General features: G+C 42.6%; 1 long non-coding RNA gene across 1 annotated transcript in view; it reads left to right on the top strand.

The window, feature by feature from the left end:
* The window catches only part of LOC122465268, a 30,854-nt gene extending 21,652 nt beyond the window's left edge, over positions 1 to 9,202 (top strand). The window contains exons 3-4 of the long non-coding RNA XR_006289985.1: positions 1,703 to 1,891; positions 7,985 to 9,202. This is a non-coding gene — a long non-coding RNA (uncharacterized LOC122465268). The remainder of the gene's footprint in view (positions 1 to 1,702; positions 1,892 to 7,984) is intronic.
* Positions 9,203 to 9,518: the final 316 nt, after the last annotated feature.

Below are 9,518 nucleotides of genomic sequence, written 5' to 3' on the forward strand. Positions count from 1 at the left end.
TACTCAGGTTTTGTACAGTGCTGTTCATCAGTAGATCTCAAAGCATTTTACCAAGGAGGTTAGAACATCATTATCCCCATTTTACATATGGTGAAACCAAGGCAAAGAGAGGGTAACTGACTTGCCCAAGATCATCTTGTAGGTAATTGGCTGAACCAGGAAGAGGAACCAGGTTTGAGTGTCAGCCAATACTGCCTCCAATAGGTGATTAAATTACACTGGAACACTCCCACATCAAAATCTGATGCCCTCAACACCTCTCCAAGTGAGGAACAAATCCCTACAAATGGGTAAATTTGGGGGAAAGATCATGGCTGTGATGGCAATTTCTAGCAGGCTTCCAAGTCAAATGAGCTACCCCATTCCATATGTTGGCCAATGGGCTGCTATGAAGCCTCGCTAAGCTACAGCAGTGTTCAAGTCTGTGCTAGGAAGAGAGACAAGTTTCCAGTGAGAAGACCCAGCTAGAGAACACGATGCTGGCAGAAGGAAATGTTCAAAGAAATAAAGTTTTGGTCTGTGAATGGAAAGCTACTGTGCTCCCTCAGTCAAAGCAGCATCCAAGTGAGATAGCAGCGTCAGCCACCCATTGTTTCACGTCAGGAGAATCCAGTGCAGTGTTAAAACTCAAAAGAGAAGAGGAAAAAAGCTGATTGGAGTGAAAGTTAAAATTCCCTCAAATCATTACAGCACAGTCAGGGAGCCACCTGCTAAGGAAACTCTCACAGTGTCTTCATTTTCATTTCCAGCTTCTCTAGATAGCTTCTCCAGAGAATGTAAGTAGAGGTGTAGCTAGGCACCAAAGCCCGTGTATGGACTTACAGAATAGCACATGCACATGTGGATGAAGTTCTATGGCCTGTGTGATAGAGGAAGTCAGACTAGATGATCTAAGAGTCCCAGAAAATCTACAAAACTCTGACTCATTTGTGTCTATGAGAAAACATCTAATTTCAAAGCAGCCAGATCCATATACAACTAGAGATGGATGAAAATTTGTGGCTGGCCTAGCAGGATTGGTGAATTCTCAGTGAGGAAGGATGGCCTAGTGGTTAGGGTGCTGACCTGGGACTTAGGAGACTCTGTTTCAGTTCCCTGCTCCATCACAGACTTCCTGTGTGACCTTGGGCAAGTCATTTAGCCTGTCTGTGGCTCAGTTCCCATCTGAAGAAGAGTGAGGCGCCACTAGACCAAAAAAACTGCCCACTGAAACATCATGAAAATAATGTCCCTATGACGGAGTCGGTCATGGGATACATAGATATAGATGGCACAGAGGTTTGGTGAGGCTGAATCACTAAAGATTGCGAGGCACTCAGATACCTCAGATGGGTGCCATATTAATACCATAGACTTGGTCTACACCTAAAACCTAAGTCAGTCTAGTTATGTTACTCAGGGTTGTGAAAAATTTTGCGCCCTGTGTGATATAGTTAGGTCGACCTAGCCCCCATTATAGATGCAGCGTGGTCGATGGAAAAATTCTTCTGTCAACCTAGCTCCTGCCTCTCGAGGGACTGGATTTACTACCACGATGGAAGAGCCCCGTGTCTACAGAATCGTGGTACAGCGGCGTAGCTGCACTGTGGCACTTGTAGGATAGACAGGATAATGATCCTGGGTAGCGTACAGAGTCATTTTGTGGGTTGTTGTTATTAATATTTTAAAAACTTCTTGTCTCTCGCAAATGTGTAAAATACAGAACAGGAAAACTGGGAGTAAGGCTGTGGCATATGGAGCTTTAAGACAGAGAGTTTGCATGGTTACTGCGCCTTTAAAATTTGGATCATTCTGGACTGGCAGGGCTCAAAAGACAAGTCAGAAGGCAACTGTTGCAGCTGGACTTGGTTGGAGGCTGGACTCAAGAATGACGTGACTGTGGCTGTAGCTGGTAGGTAACGAACCCCCTCCTCGCTGTGCTAACAGTTCACTTTTTGATACTGTATTATTTTCTTGCTGCTGTTGTTCTGATCCAGTTAAAGTTACTGTAGTTAGTGAAAAAATGTATAATTGTATTATTAGATGCTGGGACACGTAACAAAGGCTCCATATACACATCTCAAGGTGGCTACGCACACACATTTTGAAGAGTTAAAGACAGTCACAAATACTCAGACTTGGTGTCTGTGACTGCTACATTGTGTAACCCTGTGATATATACAGGTTGTGTATAGTCTACAGCCCACAGTTACAAATGCAGTATTCCTGTATTAAGCATATAACAAACATCCCATTGCTAGCCAACAACAACAAAACCCCCCAACTTATTTCACAACTATGATATAATCATGGCTGTTAAGTAAAAAGCATGACATGTGACATTAAATGCAACCCTCCCCACATTTTAGCACTGTAAAGTATTAACCAATAAAATTACAGTTTGCAAATGAACTAACACTTTAGGCTGATTGGCTGGGTTACCTCTGATGTCACAATGCCACCACCCAACAATGATTTCACGTTATTGAAAAAATTTAAATAATACCTTTAATACAAAAGCAGAAGGGAAGGTTTACGAAGGAAACACAAAAGTACTGTACAATAATCAGCAGACAGACAAATCAGACAACGGTTCATTGTTGGTATCTTGAGGTCAAATTGTAGTCTGCAGCAAATCTGCAAAGAGAGATGTGGAAGGAAAGAAAGAAAACGTACCTTCAGACTAAGATCAAAGAGACAGAAGAAGCCACTGGCTCAGGCTCCTACGTGGCTCTGACCTCCACCTCCGCTAAATCTTCAGGGAAAGCCGCCGGCCTCCAGAGTGATCTTATATTTGAGGAAATTGGTCGCCGCATCAAGGAAATGGGAAGTCAGATGGTCAAGAAAGTGAATGCCGTATTTCAGTGGGACATCACTAGAGATGGAAAGATGGTGGTGCAGTGGACTCTTGACTTAAAGACTGGCTCTGGAGAGATCTACCAAGGAGCTTCACGTTGTCCTGCTGACACAGTCTTCACCCTTTCCGATCATGACTTCATGCAGTTGGTCCTGGGCAAGATTAAGCCCCATAGGGCACTGTTTGTTGGCAGGCTGAAGGTAAGAGGCAACATCATGTTGGGTCAGAAGCTGGAGATGATTCTTAAAAATCATGCTAAACTCTGAGCTACACAGTGCCTTACTGGTGGCAAGAACGGCCAAGACTGAATTCCTTTTGTCATACAGCAGAGTTGCTCACAATGGAGACTGAAAAAAGCACATCCTATTTTAATGCAAATTCTTACTATTCAAGTTTGGAGACACTCTACAGCTAATTTGATTGATCAATTATTATTGTTACAGTAAACTGGGAGTTAATAGCATAATGCACCATGTCTCTCACTGGTCCTCAATGGAAGCTTTCGTCATGCATTTGCTTAGCCGCAGCAAGCATATGGAATGCGTACAGTGCTTTACATTTCAGTCTCAGGAAAGTATGTGCCTGCCACTCTGAGGTTCAGGAGAGCAGGGTTCACACCCTGAGCTTCCAAAGATGACTGGGGCTGGGAACACTGCGGTCATCACCCGCCCAGAGAAGGTTTTGAACCACCAGTGTTCCTCCACAGCCAAATGGGAAAGTAGTGGTGAGACACTGTGCCAGATTCAGCCCTCGGGTAACTCCATCGAATGCTGGGGATGAATATGGCCCATTGAGACATGTTCAAGACGGAGTTATGGCCAGTACTTTTAACCAGAGGGAGGTCACTACAACATGGATTTGTGGAGGCAGGTGGGGGAGGCAGGTACCAGTAAATAGTAAAACTGGGGGGAAGACATAGCATGGGACAATCTCTAAACATAAGGAGATCACTCCTGGAGCATTTCATTAAGGCATGTTCAACATTAGTTGGAGAAGCCAATGGGTGCTGCGACTTCCCCAGAGTTCTGGAAGCCATGCAACACAGCACCTCAAAAGAAGGGTGTTCCATAAGGCTGAGGAGCTCAAAAGTCCAACTGGCTGCCTTGTATGATGTTTTTATGGAGGAATTGCCGTAGCTGAACAGGCCAGGGGCTCTTTTTCTGACACTGGCCAATTCCTGACCACTGACCAAGTCTGTGAATCCAGTCATATGTGAAGCATAAGGATTGATAGGCCATGTTGTTTTATCTTAACTTGTGCAAATGTAGATGCTATTCTTATCATAAGTCTAATCCTTTGTTGAAAATTACTAAACTACTTGCCCTAATATTTTCCTGCAGCAGTGGGTTCCACAGGTTAAGTGGGCCTTATATAAACATCCTTTTAATTTTTTCCCCCTTCATAGTATCACCTTGTTCTTGGAAAGGAGAACTATGAGCACCTGCCCAGGTTTATCTCTGCCAGTCATTAATTTATATATCTCTGTCATATCTCCTGTTACTTTTCCCTTGCCAAGTTAAATTGTGGAGTCCTCATAACACTCCTATAGGATAGGTGTGCATCTTACACATGGCAGATTGAGGCATAGACAAGTATAGTGATTTACAAATCACTGGCAGAGATGAGATTAGAACTCAGACCTCCTGACTCCCAGCGTTTTGCTTTCACCACTACACCTAACTGCCTTCAGTGCCATAACAGTCGTAGAGCTGGGCAGGAGCTGGACTTTTGGTTTTGTAGGAATTTCCATAATTTTGAAATGTTTTCCATTCTGAAAGGGAGCAAAAACAAATATATATTTTTAAAATTTCCTTTGAAATGAAATTCTGAAAAAAAATTGGGTTGATTGAAATGTTTGCTTTTGATAAAAAACAAACATTTCATTCTGATTTTGACCTTTTTAAACTTTTTTAAAAGCATAGAAACAATGATGAACTTTGTTTCAACAAGTCTTTTTGAAATGAGACATTGAAATGCTCCATCCTGAAAATGCTGAAGCGAGACGTTACATTCTCAAAACGCTTCATTTCTTTTTGTACAAAATTTTGTAAAAATTGACACTTTTAAAAAAAACATTTTGATTTCAACAAAAATAATGTTTTTCACTGAACAAAGTATTTTGATGAAAAATTTCCACCCAGCTCTAGGTGACAGTTGCTATGTTATTCCACATCCCTTTCTCAATGCAACCTAACATCTTACTCACCACTAAGCAAACATCTTTGCTCTGCTTTCCAATAGTGATGCTTTATCGAGATACTCAAAGGTATTTAGACTCTCAACTTAGGACCTTAAATATCTTTGAGGACCTGGGCCTTAGATCTTTATCCCGAGGGGATACAACCAGTTCAAAAATTGTCAGTGTGGCTGAGTAGTTTGACTTGTTTTTTCTACAGAGCATTACATTGCAAGTTGTTTGTGCTGAATTAGCAATGGGCCTGAGTCAAACCCTATGAGCCAGCTCTCCTGAACTTTGGGGAAACTTCAGATCCAGACTGGCCGGTGACCTTGGTAGTCAGGGCTCTGCTGTAACTTTACAATCTGCATTGAATAAGGGGTGAGTAGCTGCCCCAGGGGAAGAGCAGGGAAAAATTGCCACTCCAAGTCACCATTCCCCATCTGCACGGGGAGATGTAAGTCACATTGAAGAAGAGAAAGGGCTGTGACAATCTAATCCTTAATGAGCTTAACCTAAACTCCTGATCTTCTGAACCTCCAGGAGGCTGAGATGTAGCCTTTGCTACTCAGGTGTGTGTTACTGAATTCCACTTTTCAGGGAGTTGCCCTATTCTCTAAGGACTCTCTGGAGTTTCTGGTCACCCTCCCTAGTAGTCCTGACTAACCTAAATCAAAATGCACATTTGTCATAAGAACTCCTTGTTCTTACATTTGTCCCAGTTTGGGGGATAGGTCTGCTTCTTGCTACGATACCCACTTCAGGCTCACGAAGCTCTTGGTGTCTGTATAGAGGTTAGAGTCTGCCATTCCATGGTATTCCTGTTGGAAACTTTGCTAGAGGATGACTCCTGCACAGGTTGGTGTGATGTTCACATCTTAACGCTGGCCTGAATGTCACTGATGTTTAGTTCGCTGCAAGATATCAAGTCAGGAGGAGACCTGCCTGATTCTAAAAGAATGAACCGTTCACCCCAAACCTGAGCCAAACTGTATTTTTGAGGCTTGAAATAGTGCCTAAGGGCCAGATTTTCAAAGGTATTTAGGTGCTTAAAGATGCAGATAGGTGACCAATGGGATTTTTCAAAAAGATTTTCAATGGGAGTTAGGTGTTTAACCTGTTTGTGGGGTTTTGAAGATCCCACTAGATGCCTATCTGCAGCTTTAAGCAGCTAAATACCTTTGAAAATCTGGCCCAAAATGTTTAAATACTATTTGAAAATGGGACTTAGTTTCCTAAGTCACTTAGGCCCTTTTGAAAATTTTACCCGGTGACTTTTCAGTAATAAACTTAACCTAACCCACCCACCAAATATGTGTATCATGGGATGTTGTGAAGGCCAGAAGTATAACTGGGTTCAAAAGAGAATTAGATAAGTTCATGGAGGATGGGTCCATTGATGGCTGTTAGCCAAGATGGTCAGGGATGTAATCCCATGCTCCCAGTGTCTCTAAACCTCTGACTGCCAGAAGCTGGGACTGGATGACAAGAGATGAATCACTTGTAACTGGCCTGTTCAGTTACTTCCCTCTGAAGCATCTGGCATTGGCCACTGTCAGAGACAGGATACTGGGCTAGATGGACCATAGGTGTGACCTGGTATGGCCATTCTTATGAGTTTAAGGCCTGAAGGGACCCCAGATCATCTAGAGGCCCAGGGGCACCTAGCTATGATCTCCTTTTCACACTCCTTAGTTAATGGGAATGGGACTCAAGCTCTTAACCAGGAGGTGATATGGGCCAGTTTGCTAGCAATCTGGGTTGCATTGGTGCTTCGGATCACTGATGTTTTGGAAGAAGTAAGGATTTTTTAACATATAAGGAACATTGACCAGTGACCATTTCATTTCTGGGAAATCCCTTTGGAGTGTTTAAAACCCTGAATTCTCCTTCAGCCTCAAAGCTTTTCCAATAGAACAAGCCCTGTTGGGTGAATTGGAATCCGGATGGGAGTGTCCTGCCAGCAGTGACAGCATTAGTCCCTTTTCTCAAGGGACAGAACCCCTTTGTCCCAGGTGCCGCAAGGACTCACCTCGAGTGAAGGCACCAGACATCACAAACAAGAACCCAAGACCCAACCTCTGTGAGGAGAGGGGAGAAACCATTACAAGCAGCAAGCAAGCAGGGAGGACACTTGAGCCACACCTCCTGGTTTGGCAGGACAACAAGAATAAAATCCGAGGGTCTGAATCTTCCCTGCTGAAGTCAGTGACAAAATAGCTATTGAGTCTAATGCAAGGATCAGGCCTCAAGTGATCAGTCTAGCACCACTCTCCTTTTCCATCATGCAGATTACTCCCTCATTCTCTGAAGTCATCCCCTCCTGCATAATCATGTATAGAGGCCCCAGTGGAGATTAGGGCCCCATCATGGCAAGCACTGTACATCCACATAGAAAGAGACGGTCTCTGTACCAGAGCGCTTACAGTCTAAATAGACAAGATCAAGGAAGGATTAATATCCCCATTTATTGGGAAACTGAGGCACAGAGAGGTTAAATGACTTGCCGTAGGTCATACAGGGAGTGTGGCAGAGCCAGGAATTGAACCCAGAATTGAGTGCCAGTCCAGTGCCTTTACAAGACTTTCCTTCCTCCTGCAAAAGTGGTAAGCGCCACAGAAGGGGAATGCTGATGCCCTGTGCTGTTCCTAAATGGAGCTCCCTTCTGTGCTTAGAAGCTTTAGAAAAGAAGGTGACTTTGCAGGATGATTTCTGATCTGTGTGCTGCACATGTATATCGCGGGGTTTGTTTGGATTGGGCAGGGAACACTCCCTCAGTACAGACACAGCAAGGATCTGATCATCTCTGCATCTCAATGGCAAAATCCAAATCGTGCTTTGAGGAGAAGTGTCTGCACCGCTGAGACACGGTCGGCCGATGGATGTCTTTGATAAGGCACCAGTAGTGTCATTTGCAGTGATAAAAGTTTGCTATCTTAACTAGTCGCTTCTGTTGGTTTTTATTTACTCAGGCATTTGAGTGCAGTTTTGGGAAATTCACTGAGACAACCTCAGATGAAACCTTTAGCAAGAGGAATGATAAATATTCAAATGAGATCTCAATGAATTTCTAATATCCGTGAATGCAGCCATATGGGATATTACAAGAAGCCAGCAGATAAGAATGCTTTTTGAATTCTTATGCTGGCATACAGTGGCGTTTGATGTTTGAGCAGATTTGGTTACATTTGTACCAATAAATACTAAACACAGGATGATATCATTTCATTTCCAGCCAGGGATACCCAGTACCAGAATATCTCACTCAAGCAAACCAAGTGTAATTTCAGAACTGTGAACTAAATGTAAAACAGGGACCGGGAATCTTTGTGGAGATGTAGACAACTTGTGTTGGTTGGGTTCAAAGTTGAAATATGTGCAAGAGCCGCTGTATATTTTTGACTTGTGAGACCCAGATGGTGGCTTTTTTAATAATTCAGAAGAAGTTATTAAATATATCAAGAAGAAGGTAGGAGAGCAACGCTGAAAGAGACCAGGACATGCATGAGGCTTGTTTTCTGGAGAGTTTAACTCAAGTCTGGGAGCTTATAGAGGGGGGATTTTCCAGACACTGCAAATACAAAGTGGATCGCTCATGCTCTGCTCTGAGTGTCCTGCAGACAAAGCTCCCAATCCTGCAAACTGCCGGGAGCTCCAGGCATTGAGGATAGCAAACAAACACACTATTGAGGGTTCTGCCCTCTTCTTAAAGGCACAGTTCCCATTTCTATTCAGGGCACATGGTTAACAATGCATCCACTAGCAAAATACAATGAGTACAAGTACCACAATAAAACAAATATTTAAAAAACATAAACATTCACTTCTGAATATTTTCAGATGGCAGTGATTCCAGGCTTGTCACATGTACAACGAGATGTTGGTCAGATGAATCTGTAACTTACAAATGTTTTACAGGTATCCTAGTAGAATATGCAATACTATTCCTAATTACTTATCAATGTGGAGGTAATCTAGGGACATTTTAAAGAAGTTAAGGGGCCCATATCTGAATTTAAATGTGCTATTGTTTCTATTGTAAATATGTTAGTCTATTTTAATGTTTCTGCTACAGCTCCTTGTAATGTTTTCATCTGAGTTCCCAGCATATATGGCTGTTGTGTTATATTTCAGTATAAGTAGGTTTTTATCTGATGCATTTTATGTATTGAGAAAATAAACATTTTAAACAAAGTACATGTGTGTGTGTGTGTGTGTATTTGTGTTGGTTTTGATACATCTTGGTATTCTGGGGGCGATTCAAGCAGATTTGTTTCCTTTACAAATGGGTTCAACCTTTTCTGTGGTGCTGCCCTGAATTTAGTGGTCTCTTTTTGTTTGTTTGTTTAGATTAAAGAACAATACAAATGCCCATTGGATAAACTCCAGGCACTTTAACAATTAGTTAGATTAACGATGGTAAATAGTAACCATCTCACGGCAAAAAATAATTGTAGACAAATTGTACTGGGAGGGCTTGAGCTCTGTGTTGAGAGCCTGGGGCTA

This window comes from Chelonia mydas, chromosome 3 (assembly GCF_015237465.2).
Source record: "Chelonia mydas isolate rCheMyd1 chromosome 3, rCheMyd1.pri.v2, whole genome shotgun sequence".
NCBI classification, from domain to species: Eukaryota; Metazoa; Chordata; order Testudines; family Cheloniidae; genus Chelonia; species Chelonia mydas.